This window comes from Lynx canadensis, chromosome D2 (assembly GCF_007474595.2).
Source record: "Lynx canadensis isolate LIC74 chromosome D2, mLynCan4.pri.v2, whole genome shotgun sequence".
Classification (NCBI taxonomy): Eukaryota; Metazoa; Chordata; class Mammalia; order Carnivora; family Felidae; genus Lynx; species Lynx canadensis.
In genome coordinates, this window is record NC_044313.2 from 6213236 (window position 1) to 6231231 (window position 17996).

Sequence of the window (17996 nt, forward strand, 5' to 3'; positions counted from 1 at the left end):
CCTCATGGAATGCCTTTCAGAAACTCTAGACTTGGTTCACCCAGGAAAAAAGGAAGATAGTTTCACTAAGGTACCATTCAAATGAGGTGGAAAGAGACATCACGTGGAGTGATTGAGTACAGGTTCTGATTAGATCCCCAAGCCTCCACGAGCCCATCCCAAACCCGAGTGCTGTGCTGATGTGGGGAGATTTTCATTAGGAAAGGAGAACACGCACTCACTTGTTACCATCTCCTTTTTTTATATCTGAATGAGACCTTCCCAGTGCTTGTCTTCACGGCACTTTCCCGGCGAAGCTCGCTCTCTGGGCTTGCTGAAGGCCGCACTACCATGGGAAGCCAGTCCGGACTTACAGTCCAAAGACTGGCCTCTCTGAAGACCTACTGGCAGGGGGCCAGGCCTGGCGTGAGGGGGGGACACCTGCCAGAGTCATAAGGCCCCAGGAGAGGGATGGATTGTTACAAAATGCAGTTATGCCTTGGCAAGCAGCAGCTTTGGGGGGCTCCTCAGCTGGCTCCTAGGGCATCACATTCCCCCCAAAAACAAAGACTGGGCGGCGCTGCACATCGTCCCTGCGTGAGAAGTGTTCGTGAGGCATCTCCTTGTCACCTTATTAGCAAGTTACTGCTTCTCTTCACCGCCATTAGCACGGAGCCTTCGGGGATGCATGCTTTTTGCCTCTGGTTCTGTCTTCAGCATGATTCAAGGGAGTCACCAAGACCTTGTAGAGGAACTTGCTCTGAGTCTGTGATAACAGAAGCCAAGAACCTGAGCCCAAAGTGCTAGTACCTTAGGCCAACAGCAACAGGAAATGAAATATTGCAAAACCCTAGATACTAACAAGGGAGCTCCCCAAGAGGGACGCAGGCTTCTCTGAGAAAGTGTGTAGGACTCTTGTCATGTAAACAGTCCAGGCAGAGGCAAGATAACTATCTGCTGGGCATTTGGGGCAAAGAATTCCTTCTTAGGATGTGAGGTTGGGCCAGGGGCCTGTAGGTATCTCCTTTGTCCTGTGGAATACTGGCCAGACAGACCCCAGCAACACTGGCCAGCTTGCTGCGTGAATCTCAGACAAGGAAGCTGGTAGGAAGTTAACATACAACTGAGTGGTCTTCAGGCTTTCTCATTCCTGATGAACTCCAAGTGGCTACAGAAAATTCTGTTTCCTTAATTTCCCTGATGATCAAATAGGCACCAAACATTAGCCTCTATTCCCCCCACAAGTGGTTTCCAGTGACTAATATTGTGTATGTTTTACAATTCTTGATAAACTTGGCAGACGGAAGAGAGGAAAATCTAGACTGGGAACCCTGGACTGAGATTGAAGAGACCGAGTAGCCCCTGTTCTGATACCAATTGTTCTGGGTAATACAGGCAAATGGGTAACCCCTCTGTCTTCCCATTCTTCATCAGGAAAATGAGTGAGCTAGTCTTTTTCCTTCCTTCCTTCCTTCCTTCCATCCATCCATCCATCCATGCATCCATCCATGCATCCATATTCATCCATCTCTCCATCTTTTCATCATCTCATCCATACCTCCACCCATCCTTCCACTTACTTGTTCACATAGTCAACAAATATTTTTGACCCCTGGGCCTATTGTCATGGGGAACACACAGAGGAGGGAAACCCTACGGCTCTAAAAATTATATGATTCCGGAGGCACAAACAGCAAGACCTACTTTCGGATACTCCCTATAAGTTTGTGTAAAGCCCTTCAACTGAGAAAGTCTTCATGGCGGTGTTTAAGGACAGGAGCCAAATGACCCTGGAGATACTCGAAATTCATAGGTAGAAATGCTATTGTTAAGAGCTCAGCAAATCATTTCAAAGGGGTTTTCCCCCCTTACCAGGGGTTTGCTAATAGCTTTTACTTGATTTATATCTTATTAGCAATTTCTCAGTTTTCTCTTTTGCTGAGCTTGTGCTTTTGTGTAAATCTCTTCTATTTGGTTCTCATTTATGATCCCACATTCCTGTCCAGAGAGTGGTGTTTTTAATTTTCTCAGATGGAAGGAAACTTCCTAAAGCAAGTGGGTGAATTAATCACAAAAGTCCACAGTGAGGGGGAGGTCAAGCCGCCCAGGCAACCCTCAGCCATCCATCACCCATCGGAGACCTTCCAGGCTGCTTTTAATCTGCAGTATTATCTCAACGTGGTCATTCTCTTACCTCACAGGGGCCCCTCGAGAGCAGCGGAGTGGATTAAATGAGATCACGTGTCTTTGTAAATTGTAAATCACTCCACAAATACACGGTGGTAGTATTGCTATTATTGTTTAGCTCACAGGGGTGTTGGAACCATCGAGACGTTGAGGGCCTCTTCCAGAAGCCCTGTGCTCAGCTGCTGGAAAGCACTTTCGTTCCCACTAAAGGTCCCTCAGCAACTCGCCCACGGTTTCTCTGTGAATGGCTCGTTGTCAACCGGCCCACGTCCAAACACCAGCCCTCCTCCTGACTTCCTCTGCACCACTGATTCAGGCACCGGCAGCAAACGTTAAAAAATGTTATTCGAGTCGTAGCCTCGAAGGTGAGCCTCGAATAGAGACGAATCGGTGACTGCTTTAATGATACTCAGATCTTCCCGAATCACAAAGAACCAAGTATCGCGGATGTTTTCGGGGGAAAAGCACAACCCTTGATGTACCGTGTTTATTCCTTATCGAGGCATTCCAGAATCCCAACTCCGAAACATTCGCCGCCTGCCGTCATTGACAAATGGGACCCAAAGCCCTGGGAAAACTACGCTGGCATGCAGTCCTGCTACAACGGGGTGTTACGACTTGGGTCACATCTTACAGGCTAGTTGGAGGGGGGGGTCCATACAGGTTGTACCATTAATTACTGCAAGGTCGGCCGTGTGTGCGAGCATGTGTTTTATGTCTGTGGATAGTTAACATGAAGACCTGCCTTGGAAATTACTCTTTGGCAAAAGCAGTCTCTGAGGATTCGTGTGGGAGTTTAAACTCAATTGAGTCCATCCATTAATGAGCTCCGTGGAGCATTTGGTCTGAAAGGGTTTGAGGACAAAGCATGCCACATTTATGGGAGGAAGAAAAATGTGAAGAGTTTGAACGCTTTTGGAAAAGATTACTTAGCGTCGTTGTAAACGTCACTTCCCAGAGTGGACCAAAAAAAAAAAAAAAAAAAAAAAAAAAAAAAAAAAAACCAAAGCAGTATTGGCATTCAAGACCTACTCTCAGAGCTTCCTTTATTTTTTGCAGGAAGTTTTCTGTTAAAAAGAGTTGGAGTCAGAGAGCCTCTCATGGCGGGAATGTAGCTGAGTCTGAGGCTCATACCGACCCAGCTCCTGTGGGATATCACACGCCCTGATGCTCAGATGTCAGGGTGACAACCTTGAACGGGACAGACCCCCTTCTTGCCTCCTGGAGCTTGCACTCTCTTGGGCAAGACAGACTTGAAAAACAATAAATTAAAAACCGCAAGTTAAAAGGGGCGCTTTGAAGGACACACAGGAAGAGGGTGGAAAGGAAACGCATGGGCTAGGGGCCCCCCCTTTTATTAGGGGGCTTGGGGCAAAGCTCTCTTGGAGGTGACAGTTAAGCAAAAAGCAAAAGGAAGAGAGGGATGGAGGGGGGAGGTCGTGCAGTTGGGTGGAGGGGACCGGAGGCCAGGGGCTCCTGGGGCTGGATCCGGATGGGGGTGGGGCCTGGAGGCCTGGGGAGCTGGTGCCTGCTGGAGACGAAGGGGGTGGGGGGCGGCCGAGCGAGCAAAGCCCAGTCCACCAGACAGGGACGTGGTTTTGTCTCCACGGCAATGAGAAGTCATTGGAGGGTTTTAGACAAAGCAAAACTATGATCTGACTTCCCTTTTAAGATTTCTTCGCTTCTTTTTTTAAGGTTATTTATTTATTTTGAGAGAGAGAGTGCAGGGGGAGGGCAGAAGGAGTGGGAAAGAGAGAATCCCAAGCAGGCTCTGCGCTGTCAGCACGGAGCCTGACGTGGGGCTCGATCCCGCGAACCGGGAGATCATGAACCAAAATGAAATCAAGAGTCAGACGCTCAGCTGACTGAGATACCCAGGCAGCCCGAGATTTCTTCACTTTTAAGATCACTAGCATTCAAGCTATTATGGCTTGCCAAATTAAGCGGTTTGTGTCTATTTTTATAAAGGCAGGACATGCTTCTTGGAAAACCTAAGTAAGCGCGACAGGGTGTAAAGTCTGGTGTATTTTGCTGTAGTTAATAGGCATGAGGGATTCAATGAGAAGCGTCTTACATCAGCACCCCAGGCTGCGCGCCCCACACTCTCGCCTCCCAGCTTTGCATACGTGATGTACAAAATGCTGTTCTCTCTAGGATGTCGCTTTGCTTTCCTTACACCAAGCATCCTTTGAGGACTCAACTTCAAAGAGCCACGGAAGAGCCCTTTCACACTCCGTGGGCGGGTATCCAAAAGGAATTACTGCAGAGTTGTCGTGCTGATGCTAAGGGTGAGGTTTGGGGCTCTTTGGGTTTTGTTGAATCCAGACTGGCAAATGGCTCCGAAGCAAAGGATGTGCTCCCCCGCTGCCAGCAGAGAGTGGAGAGCCCCAGGGTGTGCACCCAGGAGACTGCAGGCTAAGAAACTCAAATGAGCATGACCCCTTGCTCTCCAGCGGTGTAAATGATTTACATTAAGCTGAGGTTGGACGTTCAGGAATAACGTCCGCAACTGGATCAGATAACCGCGTTTAAGCACAAAGCGCTGCCGTTCTGTGTCCTCAAAAGTTTGTATAATTGGCTCCTTCAGTTCCATTTAATTCGATTCAGGAAACGTTCGTCGCATACCTGCTCGCGACACAGCTGTCTGGACGTGTAGCACATCTGGATGGCCCCCGCCCAGGTTCGGCCTCCCCCCGTGACTCTGACTCAGGACAAGCCCGCTGCCAGGAAATGGGGTGAGGCAACCAAGCATAGTGAAGCCACTCGTTTACTCAACTGGGATTTACTGTGCCCCTGTGTGCCTGCCAGGTCCTAGGGAGCAGAGTAGGGGCACAGACCCAGAGGGAACCTTGACTTCTAAGAACTCGTGACAGGCAAGTAGACTGCTGATTACATAACAGAACCTCAGGACTCTGACGGGGGACGTTTTTGGTGCCGTAAGGCTCACCGCAGAGGCGCCTGATCTGATCTATTTATAAGGTCCTGGGTTTCGTGGCACCTCTTCTAGAAGCGTATGCCTGTACAAAATAAGGAGGCATGTCTAAACATAACTAGAAGACCATTTCACACTTTCAGAACACCACCACCAACAACACTAATCCATTGTGAACTGGGAGCAGAAGTTGGAAGGGACTGGGGCGCCTGGGTGGCTCAGTCGGTTGAGCATCCGACTTTGGCTCAGGTCATGATCTCGCGGTTCGTGAATTCAAGCCCCGCGTCAGGCTCTGTGCTGACAGCTCAGAGCCTGGAGCCTGCTTCAGATTCTGTGTCTCCCTCTCTCCCATGCTCATGTTCACTTGCTCTCTCTCTCTCTCTCTCTGTCTCTCTCTCTGTCTCTCTGTCTCTCTCAAAAATAAACATTCTTTAAAAAAAAGTTGGAAGGGATGGTGGGCAGGGAACACATTCTGGGATACAATCCAGTCTGAACCCTAAAGAACCGAATGAGGTCAGGAGGACTCCCCCCGGGGATTTCTAGCTCACATTGCTGGGAAACTGGATTTCTGTTTGAGGAGACTTCTCTCTGAAAATGTGTTTCAAGGAACTAAAATGAACTGCTCAGTGAAAGAGTCCTCAGAATTGGGGATGTGGTGGGAACTGATAGAAATTGGCTGTATTTGGGAAGTCTCTACTCTATGTAGAACTTGCTTTCTTGAAGAATAGTGCAGGATCCGTGTAATTAAAACTCACCCCCGCCCCCGAACCCTGAGGAACTGAGATCATGAAACACATTTATCAGAAGGGGATTTTGTAAGAAGGGGATTGTGGGAAATCATTTCCCCATATTGTCTCTTCATTTGAAGGTGATTATTGTTTTCTCAATGAAAAGTTTGGGAAAAGCTTCATGTCATTCTTCAAAGTATAGGGGGATACATGGACATTTTTATTCAAGGAGAGGACAAAGGGGGAACAGCGACAAAATGAAGAACTCTAGTAACATTAAAACACTACCGCCCAGAACCAGTTTAATTACCCAGCCAGAGTAATTTAGTTGGCTGCATCCCGACATTATCATAAGAGGGAAATGAACTGGCAGGAGAGATTCTCGAAAAGAGTTCAAGAGGGCGCATCACTATGGAGAACGTTCTTGTTCCTCTCTGTGTAATTGGGTGTCGCTCACTGTAAAATACAGACGTTTGTCTGCAATTCATGCCGAGTTGGAATACTCAGAGTCCCTGCCCAAGAGCCCAGTAGAATCACCCTCCTCTCTTAAGATGGGCACAAAACAGAGAGGTCAAACTGGGGAGATGGGTCAGCATGGCCACTGCTCCTTAAATATCCCATTCGGGGGAAATGCACATGGGAGAACTTGACTTTGACCCTCAAGGATTGGATTCCACCGTCCTCGTTCATCAGTCACCTGGGTGTCATTTGTCGGGTATCGCACATATCTTTAAAATGCCCATTCTAAGGATAAGAAAGCTGAGGCTCAGAAAGTTAAATGTACTGCCTACATTTTCAAAACAACCCAACTGGAAGCCCCAGGACAGAAGGCTGAGTCCCCAGGTCCCAAGCCCCTGCCTTTCCACTTTCCTGTTACTTACCTCAAATCAAAATGCCACTGCTTTGCAGCAGCTAAGCCTCAGGAAGAGGAGAAGGGCGTCTATCCTGAGGTGGTGGTCAGAGAATAGTGCTGGGCTTCCTCCCAGCTGCAGGCTTCGAGGGAGCTCCGCACAGCTGGGCTCCACGCATCGAGGCTGAGGACAAGTGCGGGAGCTGTGCAGTTCAGTCCTACCGGTGTGTTTGCCGCATGGACTTGGTGGCCACAGCCGTGTTTGGGTTTCGTCTGTGGCCTGAAGCCTTCTCAGTAGAGAGCAGTGTCCCTGCACAACTTCTGGGAGGCAGGAAAACCGCCCCAGTTTTAAAGCGTTTAGTTCTACAAACTTCCTTCAACTTCTATTACAACAGCAGAGAATTATTTCCTGTCATTGCTCGTTAATCCAGCATTTTATTTGTGGTAGAACATGTGCGAAAACATTACAGCGGAAATTCTGCCAGTGCTTCCCTCCCCCCTCCCACACACCACACACACACACACACACACACACACACACACACACACACACACGTGGCTTCCTCCTCTGCCCCGGGCGTATGGCACGGAGGCCACGACATGAGGTCAAGGGTAAATTTTGGGCCTCTCTGCCACCCAGCAATATCCATCAGGACCCACTTCAAGCTCCACCAGGTCAGAAATTTTGTTTTGTTCTTGCTAAATCCTCATCCCCAGCACCTAAAACAGTGCCTGGCACATAGTGAAGTGCAGTAAATACTTCTTGAATCAAAGCATGGATGGATAGAAGGATGGGTCAGTAGATGAATGGATAATGTGAGTGGAATGATAGATGGGCGTGTGGGTGGGTGGATGGATTGGAAGGAAGGAAGGAAGGAAGGAAGGAAGGAAGGAAGGAAGGAAGGAAGGAAGGAAGGTGGACTGATGGATGGATGGATGGATGGAATGATGGAAGGAAGGAAGGAAGGGAGGGGAAGAGGGATGGGAAGGAAGGAAAGAGGGAAGGAAGAATGGTGGGTGGACGGATGGATGGATGGAATGATGGAAGGGAGGGAGGGAAAGAAGGATGGGAAGGAAGGAAGGAAAAGGAGGGAGGGAAGGAAGGGAGAACAGTGGGTGGACTGACGGATGGATGGATGGATGGATGGATGGAATGATGGAAGGAAGGGAGGGAGGGGAAGAAGGATGGGAAGGAAGGAAGGAAGGAAGGAAGGAAGGAAGGAAGGAAGGAAGAATGGGTGGACTGATGGATGGATGGAATGATGGAAGGAAGGGAGGGAGGGGAAGAAGGATGGGAAGGAAGGAAGGAAAGAAGGGAAGGAGGGAGGGAGGGAAGGGAGAACGGCGGGTGGACTGACGGATGGATGGATGGATAGTGGTTGCAGCACAATCAGATGTATGCAGAGTGAGGCCATCTTTCCACCTTCCGTGTAACGGCTAAACCTCCGGGGTGAAGGCTGAGCCTGCGGTCTCTTACACTAACCAGCCTTCGCAGCACTGCCGTTTTCATTTGTTGTATATCCCACATCATTCTACAGTGGATTTATAATAGCTTCAAGAATAGATACGATATAATAAATAGAAAAGCAAAAACAAAATGAAAAATAAAAATAAAAAAGAATGAGAGCTGAGAACCCCCAGGGAAATGGGTGGCAAATCGGTGGCTGGGTCCATTGCTTTTCTCGTACATGCTCCATGGAGATCAGAGTGACCAGAGCAATTTGCTTTCAAACAGTGGGGTCCTTTCTGAAGCGTCTCCCCTGAAAGCCTTTGCTTAATTTAGCAGAAGTGAGAGGAGACGGGACAAAAATATAAAATCTACAAGTAGTGGTAAGGGATGCCTTCCATGATAAGGTGGCTCAGTCAGTTAAGAGTCCAACTCTTGGTTTCGGCTCAAGTCATGATGTCACAGTTCATGAGTTCGAGCCCCACGTTCAGCCCTGCGCTGACTATGCAGAGGCTGCTTGGGCTCCTCTCTCTCTTTCTCTCTCTCTCTCTCTCTCTCTCTCTCTCTCTCTCTGCCCCTCTCCGTGGCTTGTTATCTCTCTCTCTCTCTCAAAATAATGAATGAATGAATGAATGAATGAATGAAAGTAGAAGTAAGAGTAATGCCTTGTAGACTTTATGGGCCACTCTCCAGTCTGCAAAGAACTTTCATATCTCCTTCTCATTTGATTGTGCCTGGGAGGAAAGGGCAAATACAATCGCCTCCATTTTACAGATGAAAAAAACTGAAGTTTGAGGAGCCTAGTGGCCCCATAGCGGGTCAGGACCAGACTCTAGATGTCAGCCCACAGCTTCTGGTTCTTGGCCCCTTCCTTCACACCTCCCCGGGTGTCTCTGAGCGGAGGGGACTTTGGTTCCCAATCACGGGGGTGGGGGTGGGGCCACGGGCCATTCCTTCACCCTTCTTGAGTTCTGGCTTGTCCTGATGGCGACTCCCGTGTCGAGGAGCCCAGCGAGGTGAGACCAGGGCTCGTACAAACTTCAGCCCTGGTTGGGTGGCTTGGAGGTGGCTGGCCGTGACCGCCTTCCTCTATCACATTTGATGAAACGTGTCTTCCCTGTTACAGACTCAGAGTCAGCAGAAACAACTGGCATCATCTTCGCAGGTCTGTCTGCTAGGGTGGGGGGAAAGAACAGAGTTATCTTGGACGCGCACCCTGTCCCTCATTGACCTCTGGATCTGTCTGCCTCCGCCAGAGCCCGGTCCCTGGCGAGCCCCACTCAGAGCCAGAGGCCTTTTCTCGTAAGGAAGCTGAGAAGCTCCGCCAAGACCCGGCCCCTGATGGGCCGGGGCCCCCCCGCCCTCGCTCCCCGGGGCCCTCCAGGACTGGGTTCAGGAGGAAACAGCTGCCTGCGCACAGGAGCGAAAGGTCTCGTCTCTGGTAAGGTCCAGAGACCTCCCGCGCACCCCTCAACTGACCAGAGCTCAGCGGGCATCTTTCTTTATTGAGAATTCGGGGAAATTACATTTGGGCTTTAATTGGTTTCCAGGGAGGAGGAGCAGAGGTCAAAGTTCACATGTAGCAACATGAATTATAATGGGCGGCAGATGGCGTCCTTCTGAATCCCAGGTGTTTGCTATTAACGCTGGACCTGCCCTACTAAGGACGGTTTTGATCAAGTTGGGCCTGGCCTGGCTCTTTCCTTTGCCTTCTGGAGCCCATCTGGTGGGCCCGCTGGGTCGCCTTCCATTCCCGGAGTTGACGGGAGGAACTCCTTTCGGTCGCCCCGGGTCCTGCTCCGCTGCGCGAGCCAGTGCTCCTGGTGTCACGCCCCATGCACGCTCGGGTGGGCAGAATGCAGACTCGGGCTTCCTTCGGTCCCCCCCACCCCCCGACCGCCCCGAGGAGTCTTCCGCCCTCAGCTTGTTGGGGCCCCAACAGGCTCACAATCTCCCCCAGGTGGGTGCCTTCTGGCCCGTGCTTGACCTCAGGTGCTGGATAAATCCCCAGACCTGGCCTTTGATTCCCGTCTCACCGGAGATGTTCGGGGAGGGGCCGGGAGGGTCTCCTTGGAGTAACGTGCCTGCCGTGTGGCCGGTTTGGCTTCGGCCTCCACCTGACTCCAGCCACCCATCCTTGACTCGGGTCAAGCCTGAGACTGCCCTGCGGCCCTTCCCCAGGGGGTGCCTCCCGGAAGCCGCTTCTCAAGGCCTCGTGACTGTCGTGGAGGCACCGTGGTTGCACTGAACGTGGGACTTCAGGTCAGAGAGCAGTGTTTGCACACGTGAGACGACTGTGACGTGGTACCGAACCTCTCTGAGCCTCAGTTTCCTCATCTGCACAATAGAGATGATGTCTTCTGACCCACGGGGGGGGGGGGAGGGCTGGGTGAGTGAGAGTGCCCACCGAGCGCCCGGCCCACAGCAGGGACTCACCGACCAGTGGTAACCGCTGTGAATAATTATGCTCATTATCGCCGACATGCAAGGCAAAATGGAGCCCAAGCCCCCGAAATGGGCCTCCTTGAGCTGTTCCTCCGTCCTGCCAGGCTGCTGGGGACCAGGCCGGTCCCAACAGCACCCCCTCCTCCCCACCCCTAAATTCTGCGCATGGTGATCGAAAGTTTTAATTCCTGGGCATAACTGTGGAAAACCTAAAGGTTTGTTTAAAGATGGCCCTAGGATTTGGGCTTGGAAACTTGACCGAGTAAAGTCCATCCCCAAGATGACCTCGGGCATCCTCTCTCGCCGTAAATGGGCCTCATGCTCAAGGAGGTAAGAGAAGTGATCATGTGGGGTTTGTGCTCCTGGAGGGACTAGGAACACAGAACATCGGCTCTGAACTGGGTGAATTTGAGGCGTTGTTGTTGGTTTTGGGTTTTTTTTTTAATAATTTTTTTTCTTTAACGTTTATTTTTGAGGCAGAGAGAGCCAGAGCACGAATGGGGGAGGGTCAGAGAGAGAGAGAGAGGGAGACACAGAATCTGAAACAGGCTCCAGGCTCTGAGCTGTCAGCACAGAGCCCGACACGGGGCTCGAACTCACGAACCGTGAGATCATGACCTGAGCTGAAGTCGGAGGCCTAACCGACTGAGCCACCCAGGTGCCCCAAGGCGTTGTTTTTGAAAGAAGGTCATCGGGCTTGGTGTGGAATTCATGGGGAGAATGAGCCATTCGATCGCGTTCTCATAGAACCGAGACCAGGTCGGCTCTGTTTGGGGTCCTCTTCCACCCCGAGCTCAGGGCCTGGCCTCGGCTGTGGAGTCCAAGGTTAGACAGGTACGTAGAATGTGCTCACGGGATGTGCGCTTTGGGAGAGACTTGGAACAAGCTTCCAGGAACCGATCACAACCATGACCGCGTGGCAGGTAAGAGTCATCCAGATGCCTTTTTTGTTTGTGTTAGTTAGTTGTTTACGCTCCTAAGTTCTGGTTGAGCTACAGGAGCCCCCGCCTTTGCATTCCTGACGTGCATCTTTCTGCTCCTTTCACACCATGTATGTATCAAAATGAGGCCTCGTACTTAACTGCCTGATCCTCCCGGGCCTCCTGAATCGTTTTCCTCTCCAGCTTCCGTGTACTTGTGGTTTTACAGTTTAACGATTGCTACGTTCGGGCCACAATCGATGATGAATTCTGCACCCTGTGGACAATGCTTCTAAGTCCTCGAATGTACGAGGCACTGACAGTCAGTAATTTCAAGGCACTAAGGCACAACTCTTAGAAAGAAATACACAGCTTGTTTCTGGGAATACTGGCAACGAGCATCCCACGATGCTTTGATGTTAACTCGCGACTTCCCCATTTTTGTTACAAGCTCACTGATCCTGACCCGTGGAGCGTGAGGCCGTTGTTGTCACCCCGATCTGTAGATGTGACCACTGAGGCTTAGTTTTAAATCTTGGCTTTAGTTTTGATAGACGGAGTGCTCAGATTCCAGCTTCCCCGTTCGATTCTTCTCCACCTGCTCTGTGCAACGCGCCCAGGTAAAGAGCCCACCCCCCCCCACCCCGCCGGCCTGTGGAATCTGTCACCTGCAAAGAGAAATCGGTGGGAAGCAGAAAGTCGACAACATATTTTCCAAAACCAGCTATGCCTTAATCATTTATCAGCTGTGGCAGAAGCGAGCCTCCTGTTTGTTGTTCGTTGGGGTTTTTTTCTTTTCCAGTCGATTTAAACAGAGAAATCTGGATGGCTTCCCATCCATCCTGGTTTCCTGTGACGTTGGCTGTTTTCTGTCACACCGATGTGTCCGCTCCATGGTGTTCTCAGCGGCTGCCCAGGCCATTTCCCGCTGCTTTTTCCCGGGTCACTTCAGTGTCGTTCCTGCAGGCAGCACCACAGACTGATGTCACCCCCAGAGTGCAGAGCTGGGAACCCGGCACACATTTATTAATGAGGCAACAGCGTCTCAGGAAACCCGGTGCGTGGTGACCTGTGGTCCCCGTGAATCCAGCCTGGTTACACCTGCTTTCCCTGGCTGCCTCCTTTCCCACAAGAAAGGCCTTTGTCCCCAGATAATACCCAGAGAGCTTTTGCAAGGCAGATAACTCCCGACTTCTACTGTCAAGGCTGATAAATTGGCTTAGTGTGGTTCACCCCAAGAATATAGCACTGAATCTCACAATAGACTTCTGCAAGCAAAGAATTTTCTGACTACAGATTTGTCAATGTAAAAGTAACCCCTAATAATGTTTTACTTGGCAGCTTTGTGACGGCTAAAATATTAAGCCGTGGCTGCATTTACCGTGAGCAGCGTTCCTCTTTGGAAAAGGGGGTTTTGTGTTTTGGTTTTTTCCAGAATCGCCCAGCTGTCCGTTTCATCCACGTTTTATTTCTGACCTTGCATTCTGCATGGTAAATTTGTCCCCAAGCGTCCTTGGTTGTTAAATATTAGAGGCAAAGGCGGAAATGTAACGGAAGAGGTCACATCTGGGCAGGACCTGTCACCCTGGTGTGGCATCTGCCCGTGAGTGGGAAGCAGCGATTTCTTTTCTGGGTCCTACATACAATCACTTGGAAGCGTGCTTGTGCGGAGGGGAGGTATCTTGCAGAAGGGCTTCTCGTCTAATTCTCCTGTTTTATTGCTTTGCCCCCGTCTATCATTGCTATATGTCAATTCAATTAGCTGCTGGCCTGGCATTTTTGGGATAATGTACAAGATGTATTAAAATGCATGTTGTGGTGAACTTCCTGAAAGCTATGGGAGAAACAGAGGCTTGTCTTTTAAAGCTACCGACCCTGGGCTCCAGAAGATCTTTGATGTCATGGGCAACTGTATGGCCCAGTTAGTGTTCTTTCCATCAGTCTTCCGGGGAATACAGCCGTAAAATGAGACAGAAACAGCATAGACCAAAGGAAGGCAGAATCCCATACACTGGAGTTTGAAGCAAGAGGAAGGAACCTGCTTCAGGACGGAAACCTCACTTTTCACAACCAGAACCTTCCGTGGCACCTTAATTCGCATATAATGTGACGAGTAGTTGGTCATTCTGGGATAACACTGATAGGTATTTGAAAATTTATTCGTGATTTGAGTTTGGCTCTTAGAGACAGATAGGGCCACCTGGGTGGCTCAGTCGGTTAGGCATCCAACTCTTGATCTCAGCCTGGGTCCTGATCTCCAGGTCATGAGTTCAAGCCCTGCACTGGGCATGAAACCTACTTAAAAAAATAAAGGGGTGCCTGGGTGGCTCAGTCAGTTAAGCTTCTGACTCTCGGTTTCGGCTGACATGGTGATCTCATGGTTTTGTGAGTTCCAGCCCCACGTCGGGCTCTGCACTGGCAGCTCGGAGCCTGCTTGGGATTCTCTCTCTCTCCCTTTCTCTCTCTGTCCCTCCCCCACTTGCACTGGCTGTGTCTCTCTCAAAATAAATAAGTAAACTTAATTTTTTTTTTAAAGACAGATACTCATGGAATTTTTAGCACATGCCTAACCACGTTTTCAAAATGCTATATGTGGGGCTTTTCTTAGAAAATGGAACCACAGTGTAAAACAGAACCATTTCTCTTTTTTTAATGTCTTTTATTAGAGTACATACAAGAGTGGGGGAGGGGCAGAGGGAGAGAGAATCTCAAGCAGGCTCTGTGCTCAGCATGGAGCCTGACATGGGACCCGATCCCACAACCCTGGGATCATGACCTGAGCCGGAATCAAGAGTTGGATGCTCAACCAACTGAGCCACACGGGTGCCCCAAACAGAACTGTTTCTAATTTAAAACAGTGCATGACAGGTGACCAATGAGGCACCTAGATTGTGTTTCTTATTTTTCAACATGAGTAGGTGTGGGTTTGTCCCTATATTATCTTTACAACATCTGAGTTTTAAATCTAGGTCAGTTGTTCCCAAACCTTAATTTTGGTAGTGTCAGAACACAGATGACCCTTGGAAACATCATGCTAAGTGAAAAAAGCCAGACCTAAGAGGTCACGTAATGTATGACTGCATTTATATGAAATGCCCAGAACAGGCAACTCCAAAGAGACAGAAAGCAGATGAGTGGCTGACAGGTCCTGCAAGGAGGAGGGAACGAGAAGTGACCACTTAATTAATGGGTACGGGGTTCATTTGGGGGGGGGGTAAGGAGAATGTTCTGGAATTCCATTGTGGTGAGGGCTGCACAACATTATGAATGTACTAAAAGCTGCTACACTGTATACCTTTAAATGGAGAATTTTACATGATGTGAGTTTCACCCCAATTTTTTTAATTTTTATTTTTTAATTTTTATCTTTTAATAAAATTTATTGTCATATTGGCTTACATACAACACCCAGCGCTCATCCTCAATGATCACAACATCCACATTCCTCACAACATCCAAGTGCCCTCCTCAATGCCCATCACCCATTTTCCCCTCTCCCCCCCAACCCCCATCCACCCTCAGTTTGTTCTATGTATTTAAGAGTCTCTTGTGGTTTGCCTCCCTCCCTCTCTGTAACGATCCCCCCCCCCACTTTCCTCCATGGTCTTCTGTTAAGTTTCTCAAGATCCACATAGGAGTGAAAACATGATATCTGTCTTTCTCTGCCTGACTAATTTCACTTAGCATAATACCCTCCAGGTCCCTCCACGTTGCTACAAATGGCCAGATTTCCTTCTTTCTCATTGCCGAGTAGTATTCCATTGTATATATAAACCACAGCTTCTTTATCTATTTATCAGTTGATGGACATTTAGGCTCTTTCCATAATTTGGCTATTGTTGAAAGTGCTGCTATAAACGTTGGGGTACCTGTGCCCCTATGCGTCAGCACTCCTGTATCCCTTGAGTAGATTCCTAGCAGTGCTATTGCTGGGTCAGAGGGTAGATCTATTTTTAATTTTTTGAGGAACCTCCACACTGTTTTCCAGAGCGGCTGCACCAGTGTGCATTCCCACCAACAGTGCAAGAGGGTTCCCGTTTCTCCACATCCTCTCCAGCATCTATAGTCTCCTGATTTGTTCATTTTAGCCACTCTGACCAGCGTGAGGTGGTATCTAAGTGTGGTTTTGATTTGTATTTCCCTGATGAAGAGCGACATTGAACATCTTTTCATGTGCCTGTTGGCCATCTGGATGTCTTCTTTAGAGAAGCGTCTATTCGTGTTTTCTGCCCATATCTTCCCTGGATCATTTGTTTTTCGGGTGTGGAGTTTGGTGTAAAAAGTCACCTGGAGGGCTTGTGAAAACACAGATTACTGGGCCCTACCCCTGAGGTTTTCTGACTCAGTAGGTCTGGGTGGGGCCTGGGCATTTGCATTTCTGGTAAGTTGCAAAGTGATGCTAATGCAGGGGCCACACTCGGAGGACCACTCATCCAGGCATCTGTTGGATGGGGGGATTTGTCCTCCGTGTTTACGTCCGTGCGTCAAGGGTTTCTTGATCACTGCCCACGTTCTGGCCATTCACTACAGGTAGTGCCGCGCTGAACTGACATCAGTAATGATGAAAATGGGGTTTTTAAATGACTGAACTTGGAATCAAATCTAGCATCTGCCATCCCCTAACTGTACACTCTCAGTCCAATCCTTCGTCTTGTTTGCACAATGAGCGTAGCGATACCTGTCTCTCTAGACTGCTTTGAACTTTTTTTTAATTTAAATTCAAGTTAGTTAACATACAGTGTAGTCTTGGCTTCAGGAGTGGAACCCAGGGTGTCATCTCTTGTGTATGACACCAAGTGCTCATCCTGAAAAGTGCCCTCCCTCATGCCCATCACCCATTGAACCCATCCCCCTTCACCGCCCCCAGCAGCCTTCAGTTTATTCTCTGTATTTAAGAGTCTCTTATGGTTTGACTCCCTCTATTCCTATCTTCTTTTTCCTTCCCTTCCCCTATGTTCATCTGTTGAGTTTCTCAAATTCCACAAATCATATGGTATTTATCTTTCTCAGACTGACTTAAATCAACTAGCGTAAGACCCTCTAGTTCCATCCACGTTGTTGCAAATGGCAAGATTTCATTCTTTTTCATCGCCGAGTAATATTCCATTGTATACATTTAAATTTAAAAGCAAAAAAGCATTAAAAAAAAAAATAGTACTGTGAGAAAGCACCCACCATACCACCTAGCTAGTTCTCAATACATAGTTATTTTTTAAATATGTATCTGTATATGTCAACTAAATATATACGTTATAATTAAATATCATTTATATTTTTATATAATTTCTACATCATTTATATGGATGAGTATGCATGGTATATTTTATGCATACGTAAACATGTGTCCATATTTTATTTCTATGGGTGGAGAGGCAGTGTGGGGCATGGGCGTGTCTGGTAGTTCCTTGGGCAAAGGTCGGATGAGGCAACAGTGGGAAGACATATTTGAATCATCTTGGGATCCTCCTTAGAGCTTTGAATGTAATAGACGCTTGAAAGTTGCTTCTTGCCTAAGTAAGTACATGGGTGACAAGTGAAAGAGTAGTGACCACACTACACAAAAGGTTTAATTCTGTCATCCTAACCTCCTTCAAAGTTAGAAAGGAGGGTGACACTCACTTTCTGGTGACCCTCTTTTACGTGTGACTCCATTGAGGAAACAGCAATCTTAATAATCACCGTGCTGATCGATCCCGCCCCTGGATTCTTGATGCTGTCCTGGGGAGTAGACTCCGTACGTTGTTCATGGTTCACTGGCATATTTTTTATGCCAGTGAACGAACTGTTCTTTGGCTCTTAAGGCAAGACATCAGTGGTTCGCGAGGCAACCAGTGGTTCTTGGGACGTCAAACGTTTTCAAATATGTATAGATCAGGATTGTATTGTAATTAGGAGAGTCTAATATTTGGTGCCATCAAATTCCCTTTTGAGATTTAAAATCGTTTACCATCACTAAATTCAGTTTATTGGAGGAAGGGCCATTGGGTTAGATATGATTTTTTTTTATATATTTTTTTTTAATTTTTTTTTCAACGTTTATTTATTTTGGGGACAGAGAGAGACAGAGCATGAACGGGGAAGGGGTAGAGAGAGAGGGAGACACAGAATCGGAAACAGGCTCCAGGCTCTGAGCCATCAGCCCAGAGCCTGACGCGGGGCTCGAACTCACGGACCGCGAGATCGTGACCTGGCTGAAGTCCGACGCTTAACCGACTGCGCCACCCAGGCGCCCCTAGATATGATTTTTTAAAAATTTTTCATGTTTATTTATTTTTGAGAGAGACAGAGTACGAGTGGGGGAAGGGCAGAGAGCGAGGGAGACACAATCCAAAGGAGGCTCCAGGCTCTGAGCTGTCAGCACAGAGCCCAACGCAAGGCTTGAACCCACCAACTGGGAGATTGTGACCTGAGCCGAAGCCAGACACCCAACCTTGGGACTGAGTCACCCAGGCGCCCCTAGATATAATTTTTAAATATTCTCATTCTTACAACTGACAGGACCTCAGCA

At 48.7% G+C, this 17996-nt stretch overlaps 1 protein-coding gene across 1 annotated transcript in view; it reads left to right on the forward strand.

The window, feature by feature from the left end:
- ADAM12 (ADAM metallopeptidase domain 12) overlaps positions 1-17996 on the forward strand; it is a 349938-nt gene that overhangs the window by 270444 nt on the left and 61498 nt on the right. The window lies entirely within an intron of this gene.